We start from the raw sequence: 12,349 nt of genomic DNA on the forward strand, positions 1-12,349 counted from the left end.
GGGCCCCATCCTCTTTAACATCTTCATAGATGATCTGGATGAGGGCATGGAGTCAGTCATCAGCAAGTTTGCAGATGACACCAAGCTGGGGGCAGATGTGGCTGGGTTGGAGGGCAGAAGGGCTCTGCAGCAGGACCTTGACCGCCTGGACAGATGGGCAGAGTCTAATGGGATGGAGTTCAATAGCTCCAAGTGCAGGGTGCTGCACTTTGGCCACAACAACCCCATGCAGAGATACAGGCTGGGGTCGGAGTGGCTGGAGAGCAGCCAGACAGAGAGGGATTTGGGGGTGCTGATTGATACCCGCCTGAACATGAGCCAGCAGTGTGCCCAGGTGGCCAAGAGAGCCAGTGGCATCCTGGCCTGCATCAGGAATGGTGTGGTCAGCAGGAGCAGGGAGGTCATTCTGCCCCTGTACTCTGCACTGGTTAGACCACACCTTGAGTATTGTGTTCAGTTCTGGGCCCCCCAGTTTAGGAGGGACATTGAGATGCTTCAATGTGTCCAGAGAAGGGCGACGAGGCTGGTGAGAGGCCTTGAGCACAGCCCTACGAGGAGAGGCTGAGGGAGCTGGGATTGGTTAGCCTGGAGAAGAGGAGGCTCAGGGGTGACCTTATCGCTGTCTACAACTACCTCAGGGGTGGTTGTGGCCAGGAGGAGGTTGCTCTCTTCTCTCAGGTGGCCAGCACCAGAAGGAGAGGACACAGCCTCAGGCTGCACCAGGGGAAATTTAGGCTGGAGGTGAGGAGAAAGTTCTTCCCTGAGAGAGTCATTGGACACTGGAATGGGCTGCCCGGGGAGGTGGTGGAGTCGCCGTCCCTGGGGCTGTTCAAGGCAGGATTGGACGTGGCACTTGGTGCCATGGTCTAGCCTTGAGCTCTGTGGTAAAGGGTTGGACTTGATGATCTGTGAGGTCTCTTCCAACCCTGACGATACTGTGATACTGTGACACTTCTAAGAACCCACCTGCTCTACTGCACATGTGCACACTTGGCACTAAGACCTAGGTCAGACACAAGCTTCAACACCTCTTTTCCAGTGCAAGACCTATCTCTCTCTGCTTTTGAATACCCACTGCCAGCTGGTTCTAGTGTGGCCTGAGAAACAGGGAAAAAAGAAGCAAAAAATCTTCTCCTCATGCATTCACTAGCAGAGCTGTTGCTCTAACACCCATTCATTACTACTAGTGACAGCAGAGGCAAGAGGAATCCAGCTGGATTCCTCCAAGGCAGGAATGGAGTAGGATGAGCTGCTGCAAGGCCAGCACTTAAGAGAAAAAAAAGGTCTTCAGATTGACAGCTCAGCAAATTTGATCTGGAACTGGCAAGAGAGAAAAAATGTAAAACCTTTAAATGTCTTATCAGGGTTCTGGCTGCCAGGAGAACTAGAGACAAGACAGCTATAAGCACACAGTCCTGCGTAGAGAGCCAGATGCCCTGCTTTGGCCTATGCAGAATATTTACTAATGTGATCTGCAGCTGGCTTGAACCATGAGGAACTCAAGAAATCTCTTTTTCTGCCACTGGTTCTGCTCTGGAGTATCAAGGAAATCCCAAAGCCACTCCAGGTTTTGGTTTGCTCTCTTTGCAAGCAATGACACTACCCTGCACTCCCAGATTGTGGCAAGGTTAAAGGCTGACCCTTGTTAACATACTACCAGAACTAGCCTTGGGAAACCCTCCAGGACTAAATGCGATAGGAAAATCTTCTTAAGTTCTAGATCCAAAGGTAGGTCAGACCATCCTAATTCCTTGTAGAGACAGAGTGTCAAAATCATCAATCCATTTCCTTTGCCATTGACACTTCTGGTCACATCATCTCCTTCCTTCCTCTGACAGCCCTGAGGAGATAGCAAGCTCATCAAAGTACACCTGTCTCTACCCAGTGCATAAGGCCAAAACTAGCAAACACAAATATTGCATGCCCTTGAAGTCAGTGACTGACCACAGCTGTTGGAGAACTTAACTTTTCATCCCTGCTTTGTAGAGGAGTAGGCTGGGTGAACATGAAGTCACTGATCCAAAGTAAGAAGGTCTGGGGTGCAGCAAACGTGTACACAGCAAAAAAGCACTGCACAGACTGAGGGTATGGAGCATCAATGATCCCCCTCCTAGTCCTCATCTCATCTAAACAAGCCCAAAGATCTTGGTGTGTCTCAACATTGCTAGAAGAAGGATAGGCATACCAAACCAGCAAGTGGGGTTGATGGCAGCTTGATGGACTTCTAAAGGATGGGTACCTTCACTGGGAGTCCTCAGGTGCACGTTTGGGAAGTCCTGCAACACTTGAGTTTCGAAGAGCTCAGCCTGCACCTACTGACAAAGTACCAAAAAAGGGTATCCTGCAAAATGTTCTGCCACATTGCAGAAATACTACATTAAACTGTAAAGAGGCTTTAGCCAGGTGGCACAGCACATCTGTGGCATCGCCAAAAGCACTGCCCAGCCGGTATGCTCACTCCTGCATAGATCTCAGTGTTAGCTCTGTGCCTTGTCACAGTACTTACATGCACAAAATGAAAACTAGACTTGCCAACATACCCAATGGGCCTGTCAAACTACATCTTGTTAGGAGGACTGGAAACACACCAGCAGTTAAGAGCCGACCCCTGCTCCAGAGCCCTTGCAGAAATCACGCATCCAGGAGACGGAAAAGCCTCTGTCGTTCCCGGAACCAGGTCAATAAAAGCACAGACAACTCCATCCAGAGAAAGACTTTTTTATGAATCACAAGAAAGAGCAGCTTCAGCTCTCCCAGCTGCAAATAGGTAGGCAGGCACAAAGAGCCAGTACAGAAATGTGTCTGTGCAACACATGTGGGGAACTGGCTATCCCACACATGTCCAGAGCATGGGGCGAGAGGAAACTGCTCCAAACTGCGGCGCGGGAGAGCTGTGAAAAACAGAGGCTGCTGTTTGGTCTGACTGCTCCCACCCCTTCAAGCTGGACTCCCAAATCAAACAGCCTCCCACCAATGCAAGTGTTTAGTGGATCAGGCACAGAGAACAGGCTAGGCAACGATTTCAAAGCTGAGCAATTCCAGGCAGCTTTGAAGGGCTTCATAGTCAGGGACTGAGAATTACCTACCCTTTTGGGAGCAAAAAGAAACCCAAAATGCATTTTGTGCATGTGCCTCCTGAGCAAAACTGTCCCCTTTCCAAATCCATACTTATTTGTGGGTTGTGGGTGCACCTTTGCTGTAGTGCTGTTCTTTTTAAAGCTCTTTGCTATCTGAGAAGCCCAGAGGATTGGGCAGAGAATTTTTTTTTATGAATCTCAGTACAGCAACAGCATTTTGTTCTCTTTCCCCATTTTTAATGTATTTATTTTTCAAGCCTTTAGTTCAGATGCTCAGAGGAGGGTAAACTGCACATTGACGAGATGCCTGCCCTTTGCATCTGAGAACTACGCTCTAACCACAGGAGAGGATGTTTCCTCATTATAATTAGCCTTTTTTTTTAGGACATGTACTGAAGGACCACAGTGCAGAGTGTACCTGTATTCCAAACAGACACAGTTATGTTATTATGTGTAATACTGTTTAATTTCACAAGTGAATGCTTGTTCCCAGCCCTCAGAAATCCACCCTCGCCTGCCTTTCTGAAGCAGGCAGGCAGCAGCTGCAGATCTCTCCCTCCTGCACTGATCAGCCTGCAAAGCTCCAGCAAAGGGAGCTTTATACCTCTCACAGATGATCCCATGCCACATGCAATAGCTGCTGTGCCTCCATTGGATTCAGGAAAGGATCATCCTGACTTGTCCACCACTGTGCTGCTGGGCATTAGCAAAGTACTTAGCCTTGGGCATTTGCAAAGTACATAGCCTTGGTGGTCACCTCACAAGAAACTATTTCTAGAGCAAAGAAAATGCAGTGGCCAAAAAGCAGCTGCCTTCCTATTTATTACCTGTAATATGGCACTCCAAAATGAAGTGAGTGTCCCCTGCAGCCTTAGGAAGTCATGGCAATACCATGCAGCAGGGCTATCTAGGTGGGTTAGCCCAAAAAGTCCTGTGAATTACTAGGTCCAGTCTCCAAGTTATTCTTACCCACACTCCAGAGACTGTGAAAGACACCAGAGACCACAAGCAGAAAAATACCAGTCTGCAACTTTGAGCAAAATGCATTCACTGGCTTAACACCTACATAATTAAAAGCAGGTGCATCCCTCTGTAACTGCTAGCACAGAGATGTGCTTCATTTTACATCTGCTTTACCGAGTCTGTGATAGTTGGTACAAAAGCAAAGCTGGCTCCTAGTTCCTCTGCAGAGCAAGGCTGCTCACATCATCGATGTAACAAGCATCTTACCCTGCCTTACTGTGAAGATCTCCTTCTCTTCCCACCGAAACAGGAAAGACAGTAGCTCCTTCCACCCACAGAGGTCTGAGCCAGCCACTGCTACTCCCAGAGGTGAGCATAACCCTTAGAGACACTGCAGTGATGAGGGGCTGGATTCAAACCCACTCTGCAAATCAGAGGACTCTGGTAACACTAGGGACTTCAATCTTAACAGAGGAGAGCCACAGAATCACGGAATGCTAAGGGTTGGAAGGGACTTCTAGAGATCATTCAGTCCAAACCCCCTGCCAAGGCAGGATCACCTAAGGCAGGCTGCACAGGAATGCATCCCGGTAGGTTTCGGAAGTGTACAGAGGGGGAGACTCCACAGCCTCTCTGTGCAGCCTGTTCCAGTGCTCTGTCACACTCACCTTGAAGAACTGCCTCCTTGCATGGAGGTGGAACCTTCTATGTTCTAGCTTGTGTCTGTTGTTCCTTGTCCTATCGCTGGACACCACCAAAAGATGCTTTCTCTCACTGATGCCGGGTATGACAACAAGCTCTGCTCCCTAGACTCATCCACCAGCCAACTCCCTGGCTCCACCTGGCTACTACTGCCTTTTAGCATTGCTTGTAGAAACGGTCAACTCATTGCTTTCCTCACAGGGTGGAGTGAACTGACTCAGCAAATGCCAACTGACCTCATGGATAAAGAGCAGGAAGGTTAAGCAGCCACAGATCAGCCTCCAGTCACTCCTCTCAAAAGGTGACCAGCTGCCCACCACCCAGGTTTGGGTCAGAGGAAGTTCACGTTGCAAGTCACTTCCAACACCAGGGCAAAGCCTTCTATGCAGTCTCTCTCTCTCACCTAACATTTCTTGTGCCACTTCCCCCATCAGTTCCTCCTTCACAGGGTGTGTAACCCTGTTAAATGCCACCATGCCTGGGCAAGTCAGATTTCAGTCGATTCCGTGTCCCCTGTTTCAAGGAAACACTAAGAGAGGGGTCATAAGCCTTCCACCAGCTGCTGCAAACAGATTCACAACCGCAGCACAGCATCATTTATTGAGAACCCCTACAGCCTTCCTCCTCCAGCCTCCCCTGAGTGGGTAGCAGCAGAAAGTGATCTCCCAAGGATAAAGGAAGGGACATCTCCCACACAATGGGCACCAGTATGCATTCCAACTGATGCAGCTTTACTCTCATTTTGTGACCTTACAAACATCACTCGATGCTGGCAGCAGCCCCAGAGGGCATCATAAATTGCCTGAAGGACAACAGCTTCTTCCCAGTGCCAGCATCTGGGCTGCCTCTGAAATGGAGGGCAGCAGCCCTGGCTGTGCATAGCCATGCTGCTCGGGGAGCTCGTAGTCACTCTGCCGCTGGATCAGCGGTGCCTCAAGAGGGCTTCGATGACATCTTTAGGGTGTCATGGCTAATTAGAGCCCTGACTATACCCTCTAATTAAGTAACACCTTCAGAGAAATCATCCTTTCCTCTTCAAACTACATCACATCTCTGGGTATGACCCTTAATTTACTTAAAAGTAGGCTTGGCACTTCTTGTTAGACCTCCTTCCACTTGAAAATAAGTAAGCCCCTGCTCCTCAGCACTGGCTCAGAAACCAGGTGGGCAAATGCTCTCACATCTGCACAGGCACAAAACCTCATCCGAGGCATGAAGCAAACACACTGACACAGCATCCTCCTCCTCTGATCTCTCACTTCCAGCCACCCTAGTGCTACTTTCAACAACAGTCAGCAAAACCTTTCATAGGAGAACAAGAGTGTTTGTGATGCATCAGTGTCCTACTAAAAATATTGCCTGTGGGCTTGCCCAGTGTCTGGCAACAGAAGGCATTAAAACCCCCTAACCATTTAGAAATTAATATGCCAGAATGTTATCGAGTATCAGTGTTTCAGTCCAGAAGCCTGATTTCTGTTTTCATTAAGTAATGAATAAATTGAATGTTTTCAGTTTCCCACTAGCACAAAATTTTAAGCAGATAGGCTGAAAACCCCACCATTGTAACTGCAAGCACACTGAACAAAAACTATCAGAATACACAGAAGATAAATATTGAGCTCTTCCAAGCCTGCTATGAGAACAATGTCTCTTTATTTGCTCTTCACGAGGTTTATTATAACAAGAGAGAGAGAGACTCCACTATACAGTATTTTAATATACGTGCATGCATTCACAGCTGGAATAATAGATTTTTAAGGACAAAAGACAGTATTACAGCTGAATGCATGCAGAAATGCCAAAACATACCTTCAAAAACACATTCTTTGCACCCTACCTAGACAGAGGCACGGACACATTTGTATTTTATACATAATTATCTATGTGTGTGCTCACACCCCACCACGTCTCAGGTCATTCGGAAACATTAATTAAAGCAGGCTCTGAAGTTTCTGCTCCTTTGGGAAAACATGACCCTGAGGAGACATCAGGCAGGAACATCCAGCAGAAAACGAAACTATAACACGCTGCATCTTGATAGCCAACCCTCAATCTAACTTAATCCCTACTCTGGACAATGCCTCCAGAGAGGCATTAAAAACATGCTAGGTGTTTTCCTGGATTTCCCAAACTCCCCGGAGACTCCCTGGCACTCTGTCTGCTTCCAAATCCTCCTCGCTTAGGAGATGTTTCCGGCTGAGAGCTCCCATCCTGCTGCTCTCACGGCTGGTAACACACAGGTCCGGGGGAGCGGCAGCCGAAGAGCCGCGTCCAACCCTGGCTGCAGGACGAGTTACCCAGGCAGCCTCTGGGGGTTAACACTCGGATGCCCACAAAAAGTGCAGGGGAACGATGTACGGGCTTGAAAGGTCAAGACCAGGTTTGTATCCACCCTCCCCATCCCCGACAACGGGATTCCAGCAGATCTCGTGCCCCCTAGTGTCATCCTGGCGAAGGGACCGCCACCGGGCACTGGGTACCACCTAGCTCAGGCAGTACCCTTGCCACAGTAAACTCGGCTCCATGTCCTGCAGATAATCCAGGGCACAATTAAACACCACTTCTGACAGTCCCAGTGAGCTCACGGTCACTTCCAAACATCTCTGGGGCAGCAATAGCCTCCCAAGTGTCCCCACGCCCAGCATAGTGCCACTTGCATTATATTCCCCCAAATCCTCGGTAAGACCTGACCCCACCAGCAGATAGCCGAAGTGGTGTTGCTGGAAAGGGGCCAAGAGGAGGAGGCAGAGAGCATCTACGGTGGACACTGTCCAGAATACAATTCCTTCTAAAAATAGATGGTCCCTGGTAGGGCACAGCCCTTCCACGGAATGGGAACACTCAGTGCTAGGAGCTCAGAGTTTGGGGTGACAAAACTTCAAAGTGCATGAATGCAAGATACCACTGCCTTTGCATGAAGTCCCAGCCTCTTTCTTGTGAAAGCACCTGTGGCATTGAGCTGTGGCCCTTAGCATGAGAAGCAACGAACAAAACCAGCCAAAAGTCATCATCCCTGCCTGCCTGATCTGACCAAGTGACAAGACCCATTATCTTCTAACAAAACACCCATGCTAGCTGCAATATTAATAGGTGCAACTAGGACCAGACCCACCCCCCCAGCACCTAAACTAGAGGTGCGTGCTGGATGTGAGCACAAAAAACATCCACGTGCCTCAGTTTCCCCATCTGGCCAGCAGCCCCAATGCAGCTTGTCCTCTCTTGTTTTGCCCATCCCTCCTCATTCAGCTGTTAGCTTTTGTGGGTAAAGGCACCCCACGAACAACACCTAGAGCAATGTCCCCTTCCAGCATATGCTGGCAGCATGCAAGCAAACCTCAACAGCTCATTGCCAAAATTTGGAGGAATTCTCCCCGGGGTACTGACCTGGGTATGCTGCTTTCTTCTGCAACACCGAGCAGCGACTATAGCTTAGAATAATGGGGAAGTAACTCAGTTCAGTGCTGACAAAGCATCACAAGCCCCAGCGGGGTTGAGAGGGGAGGAGGTATCCTTCCCTCACGCTGCCATGCCTGGTATACATCATGTTTAGGGCCAGCCATACGTCACTGACACAAAATGGACAAATTGGAGGGATTTCAGGAAAATGAGCGACAAAAATGATCAGGAAGCAGAAGGGATTGATTTACAAGGCCAGTTTAAAAGAGCTAAAGGAGCTATGATCCGTCTAGCTGGTCTGAGCAAGTACTGATAGAAGCAGTCAGATGCTAATCTGCAAATGGGATGAAAACGATACAGAAAGGAGTAATTTAACATCTTCAGCAGTAATGGGATGATATTAAGGGGAACTCAGATCTGAGAAGGTAGGAGAAAAACAAACAAACAATAAACCAACCAAAGAAACCAGCAAACCAAACCAATAAAAAAACCCAACCAAACCAAACAAAGAAAGAAAAAGACCCTAACCAACCAAAAAACCTCAAAACAATCAAAAATAAAACTCCTTTCCTAGTTGTGCGTGGCTGTCTCTATGAAAACAACAAAGTCCCCAAAACTCTTTCTGCCTATGACAAGAATCCTTGAGACCAAGCATGTCTTGCTGCCTAAGGTGTGCATGCATACACACAAAAACCCCCTTCCCACTCCTGACTCACGCTCAGAAAAGCAACAGCTTCTCCACGCTAACCCGAGGACAGAGCCTTCATGCCCGCAGAAAAGCAGCAGTGAGCGAAAGCTAAAGCTGCCGGGACCTGCGAGAAGGTGCCCACAGAAGGATGCCTTTGCGCTCGTCAGTCTTCATGGGAGGGGGAAGGTGCTGAGATGGCTTCCTTCAAAGTCGCAGGAGTGAGCTCAGCTGCGAGCACTCAGATATTTACACACAAGCAGCACATTACTCAGCAACTCCCATTTGTCAGGCGTAATGGCACCGGCAGCAGTAATAAACGACAGAGCCGAGAGGCAGCCTCCCCAGGCACACACCCAGCCCCCGCCTGAGCTGGAGCAGGATGCATTCCTCCTGCTTGCCAGGGATTTAACTGAGAGTGGCTGGGAGCTGGTGCTTGCACCCACAAAAATCCTCTGCTGGCTTTGGAGAATTGGACGCATCCCTGAAAGCTGAGACTTGGCTGCAGTTATGCCTGCATATATATGCATCACAAGCTTTGCAGCTCCAGGAGGTACCAGGGCTTCTTCCTTCCAAAGGCCAGAAGGTGCTGGGCATCTTCTATGGGAGTAGGATTGAAGTGCCCTGGTTCTTGGGGCAGATCAGGTAATGCATGACTGTCAGACATGGTGCGGCCTGCTCTGACAACAGGATCTGATGAAGTTGCCTAAAAGAGGCATCACAACGAATCTGCCAGGCACAGGGTTCTCATTTCTAAAGTACAGCCCACCTCAGAAAAGTCCACCCTCTCCAGTACGCTCTGATGCCAGGACCCAGTCCTACAAAGATGCCCTGTCTGATGTGAGCAGTCCCTACGGATCTCGAGCCGTCACAGCAAGGCTCTAACTCCTCAGGGAGGGGCAGGGCAGGGAGCCGGGAGCAAGAACGGCTGCTCCAACATATCTGCACGTTTTGCTGCCAGTGTCCGTGCCTTACTGCCTGCACAGATAGCCGACAGGACCGGCAGCAGGCTGTGCAGGTCCTGTCCCTCACAGAGGTGAGCAATGTGCCTGCACTGAGAACTGGCACGGTCGGAGTTAAATTAGCAAATCCCTCCAGAAGTCACCAAGTTCCCGAGCAAAAAGCAATCTGATGAAAGGACCTCCTTGGACTATCCGACAAAGTAAAACACCGAGAGATGTGAAAAAGAAATCAAACCACTTTCCAGGCAATCCTACTCCGGCTACCTGTGCCCTGTACAGACACCACACGTGCCTAAAAGCATGCGTTGGGGAAGAAAGAGGCTTTCTAAAAGAGTGAAGAAGTTCCAATCTTTACACCAAAAAAAAGTTTAGCGGATTAAGAAACAACTGCCAGAGAAGCCAGAGAAACTGAAACAGGCAGACCAGGTTCTGTCCCCTGCAAAGGCAGCACGAACCAGCTCACACGCTGGCTGGGAGTCCCAGCCCGGTTTTAAGATCGCAGTGAGGGAAGTCACCAAGATCTGCAAATGTCAGGGCGTTTGTGCAGAGAAGGGATCGGTGTGTATTATGCAATTCTGGAAAGCAGCCCTCGTACTCACGCTCGGGATGAATTGCGAGCCTGGGGACAGCAGTTCCACAGAAGCGCCATGCGGCCGCTTTTCTTATAAAATCACACCACCCCCTCAAAAACCCGAAATAACAATAAAACAAATCAGCACTGCCACAGCTGAGGAACGGGCAGGTTGCGCCCTTGGAGAAATGATGAAAACCTCTTGCTCTCCCGCCCTGGAAACCCACAAGCTCCAGTTTACAAAGAGCTACCCCGCAGCCTCAGCTCCAGCCCGGCTCATGCAATGCAGCAGGCAGGAGGGATCATCCCTGCCCTGCCTTCAACCTGATGCCGTTCGCAGCTCCGCTATGCCCTCCTCGATGGGGACACGGAAGGGGTGTCCTGCCGTGACTCCTCGCCGCGGACCCGTTGCCCTGTAGGGGTCCGGAGCTGTTCCAACCCCATGCCCCCTATCCCTCCCCCGCCGGGAACGCCTGGCCCGGACAGACACAGGCACGACAAAAGAGCAAAGTAAGTTGCCCAAATTGTTTCCCCACGGGGCTCGCCCCTGCTTCGGCTGCCCTGAGCGGGTAGAGGGGAGTGTGTATGTGAGGGGTGGCGGACACGCGTGGGCGCGCTGGGGAAAGGTGCGCGGCGGCAGGGCGGAACACCAGACGAAAGGGGGGGAATTAAATCAAGCGTTCCCGCCCCCCCCCACTTTTCGTCTCCCAGAAAACCAGCGCCTCTTAGTCGACGGACACTGGGGCTCGCCTCCGCAGACCCCCGCCTCCCCCGTCCCGCGGGTGGGGAGACAGCCCGCACCACCCTCCGATCCCAGTACTCACGGAGCCCTCCTCGGCGCCACTCCCGGCGCTAACCCCATGCAACCACCGGCTGCTTCTGCACCGGCTCGGGGGCTATAAGCTCTTTTAAACTCCAGCACATAACCCATGTGACCGCAGAAGCCACTGGTAAGGAGCGCCGGGGAGCCAGCGATGAGCTCAGCCCGCACCCCCCGGCACAGCGCCGCGAACGCGCTCCCGGCCCCGCCGCGACGCGCGCACCCGCCCCACGCCCGCACACACACACACACGCTCACACACACACACACACACACACATACACACGCTCGCACACGCGTGGCCGCCGAGGACACGCAGCGCGCACATACACACGCACACGCATCGTGGATGCTGAGCTGGATGGAGGCACCTCACACACGCACATCACCTATTCCCCGTGCAGCGGCACACTCGTGAAAGCAGCGTGAGCACGGATACACGCACGTACACACAAGAACAGAGTGTGCACGCTGCAAGTCCCCCAGCGCCCCCTTCGAGGTGCAGACTCGAGTGAGGGCAGGAGGCACGCAGCCCCAACATGCACATCTATGCTCATGCATACCCTACACGCGTGAGGCTGTGCACACGGTGTCTTGCACAATGCCCTGTCTACACGCTCCCACTCATCAAGGGCTGCAGACCCAAGTGAACACACTGGAATAACGTTTCCATACACACCGTCACTAACATTTTCATGCACACCTCCATGCACATCCTTGTGCAAGCCCCACTTGTGAGTTCCACACCCGTGTGCTACAACACCCTCTCAGAGTGCACAGCTAAGGTGCCACAGGCAGAGCCAGACTGAAATGAAAGCACTGCTCTCGCCTCTCACACAGAGCACGGCTGGATACCCAGTGCACCTAAGACTCTCACACCCTCTTGCACAGGCAATGCAGGAGTGACAAGCACTCCGCTTTCCCACTCCAATGCAACCTGCATGCCAAACAACCCTACCCTACCTATCCATCGGACCCCCACGACACTGGAATCCTCCTATTTCCCACCACAGGTAATGGCTGTGAGCTGTCACAGAGGACAGAGGACGTCTTGTGCTGTGCACAACAACTCCTGACACGATTGAAGCTCAGAGGTGGATGTGCAGCCCGGGACAGGACACTCACTCCAGCAGTGGCAAAACAGAATTCGGGAGTGCCAAGATTAGATGTGCC

General features: G+C 51.0%; 1 protein-coding gene across 8 annotated transcripts in view; it reads right to left on the reverse strand.

Annotated features, from left to right (window-relative positions):
- The window catches only part of CNTFR (ciliary neurotrophic factor receptor), a 274,938-nt gene extending 263,616 nt beyond the window's left edge, over window positions 1-11,322 (reverse strand). For 6 of the 8 annotated variants that reach the window (XM_064140049.1, XM_064140050.1, XM_064140044.1 and 3 more), the window contains exon 1: window positions 11,181-11,322. The gene's annotated coding sequence lies outside the window, so the exon portion shown is untranslated. Of the gene's footprint in view, window positions 1-8,854; window positions 8,938-11,180 lie in introns of those variants that run through there. The other 2 variants (XM_064140054.1, XM_064140051.1) reach the window with 2 other exon arrangements.
- Window positions 11,323-12,349: the final 1,027 nt, after the last annotated feature.

The sequence above is a fragment of the Pogoniulus pusillus genome, chromosome Z, assembly GCF_015220805.1.
Source record: "Pogoniulus pusillus isolate bPogPus1 chromosome Z, bPogPus1.pri, whole genome shotgun sequence".
NCBI classification, from domain to species: domain Eukaryota; kingdom Metazoa; phylum Chordata; class Aves; order Piciformes; family Lybiidae; genus Pogoniulus; species Pogoniulus pusillus.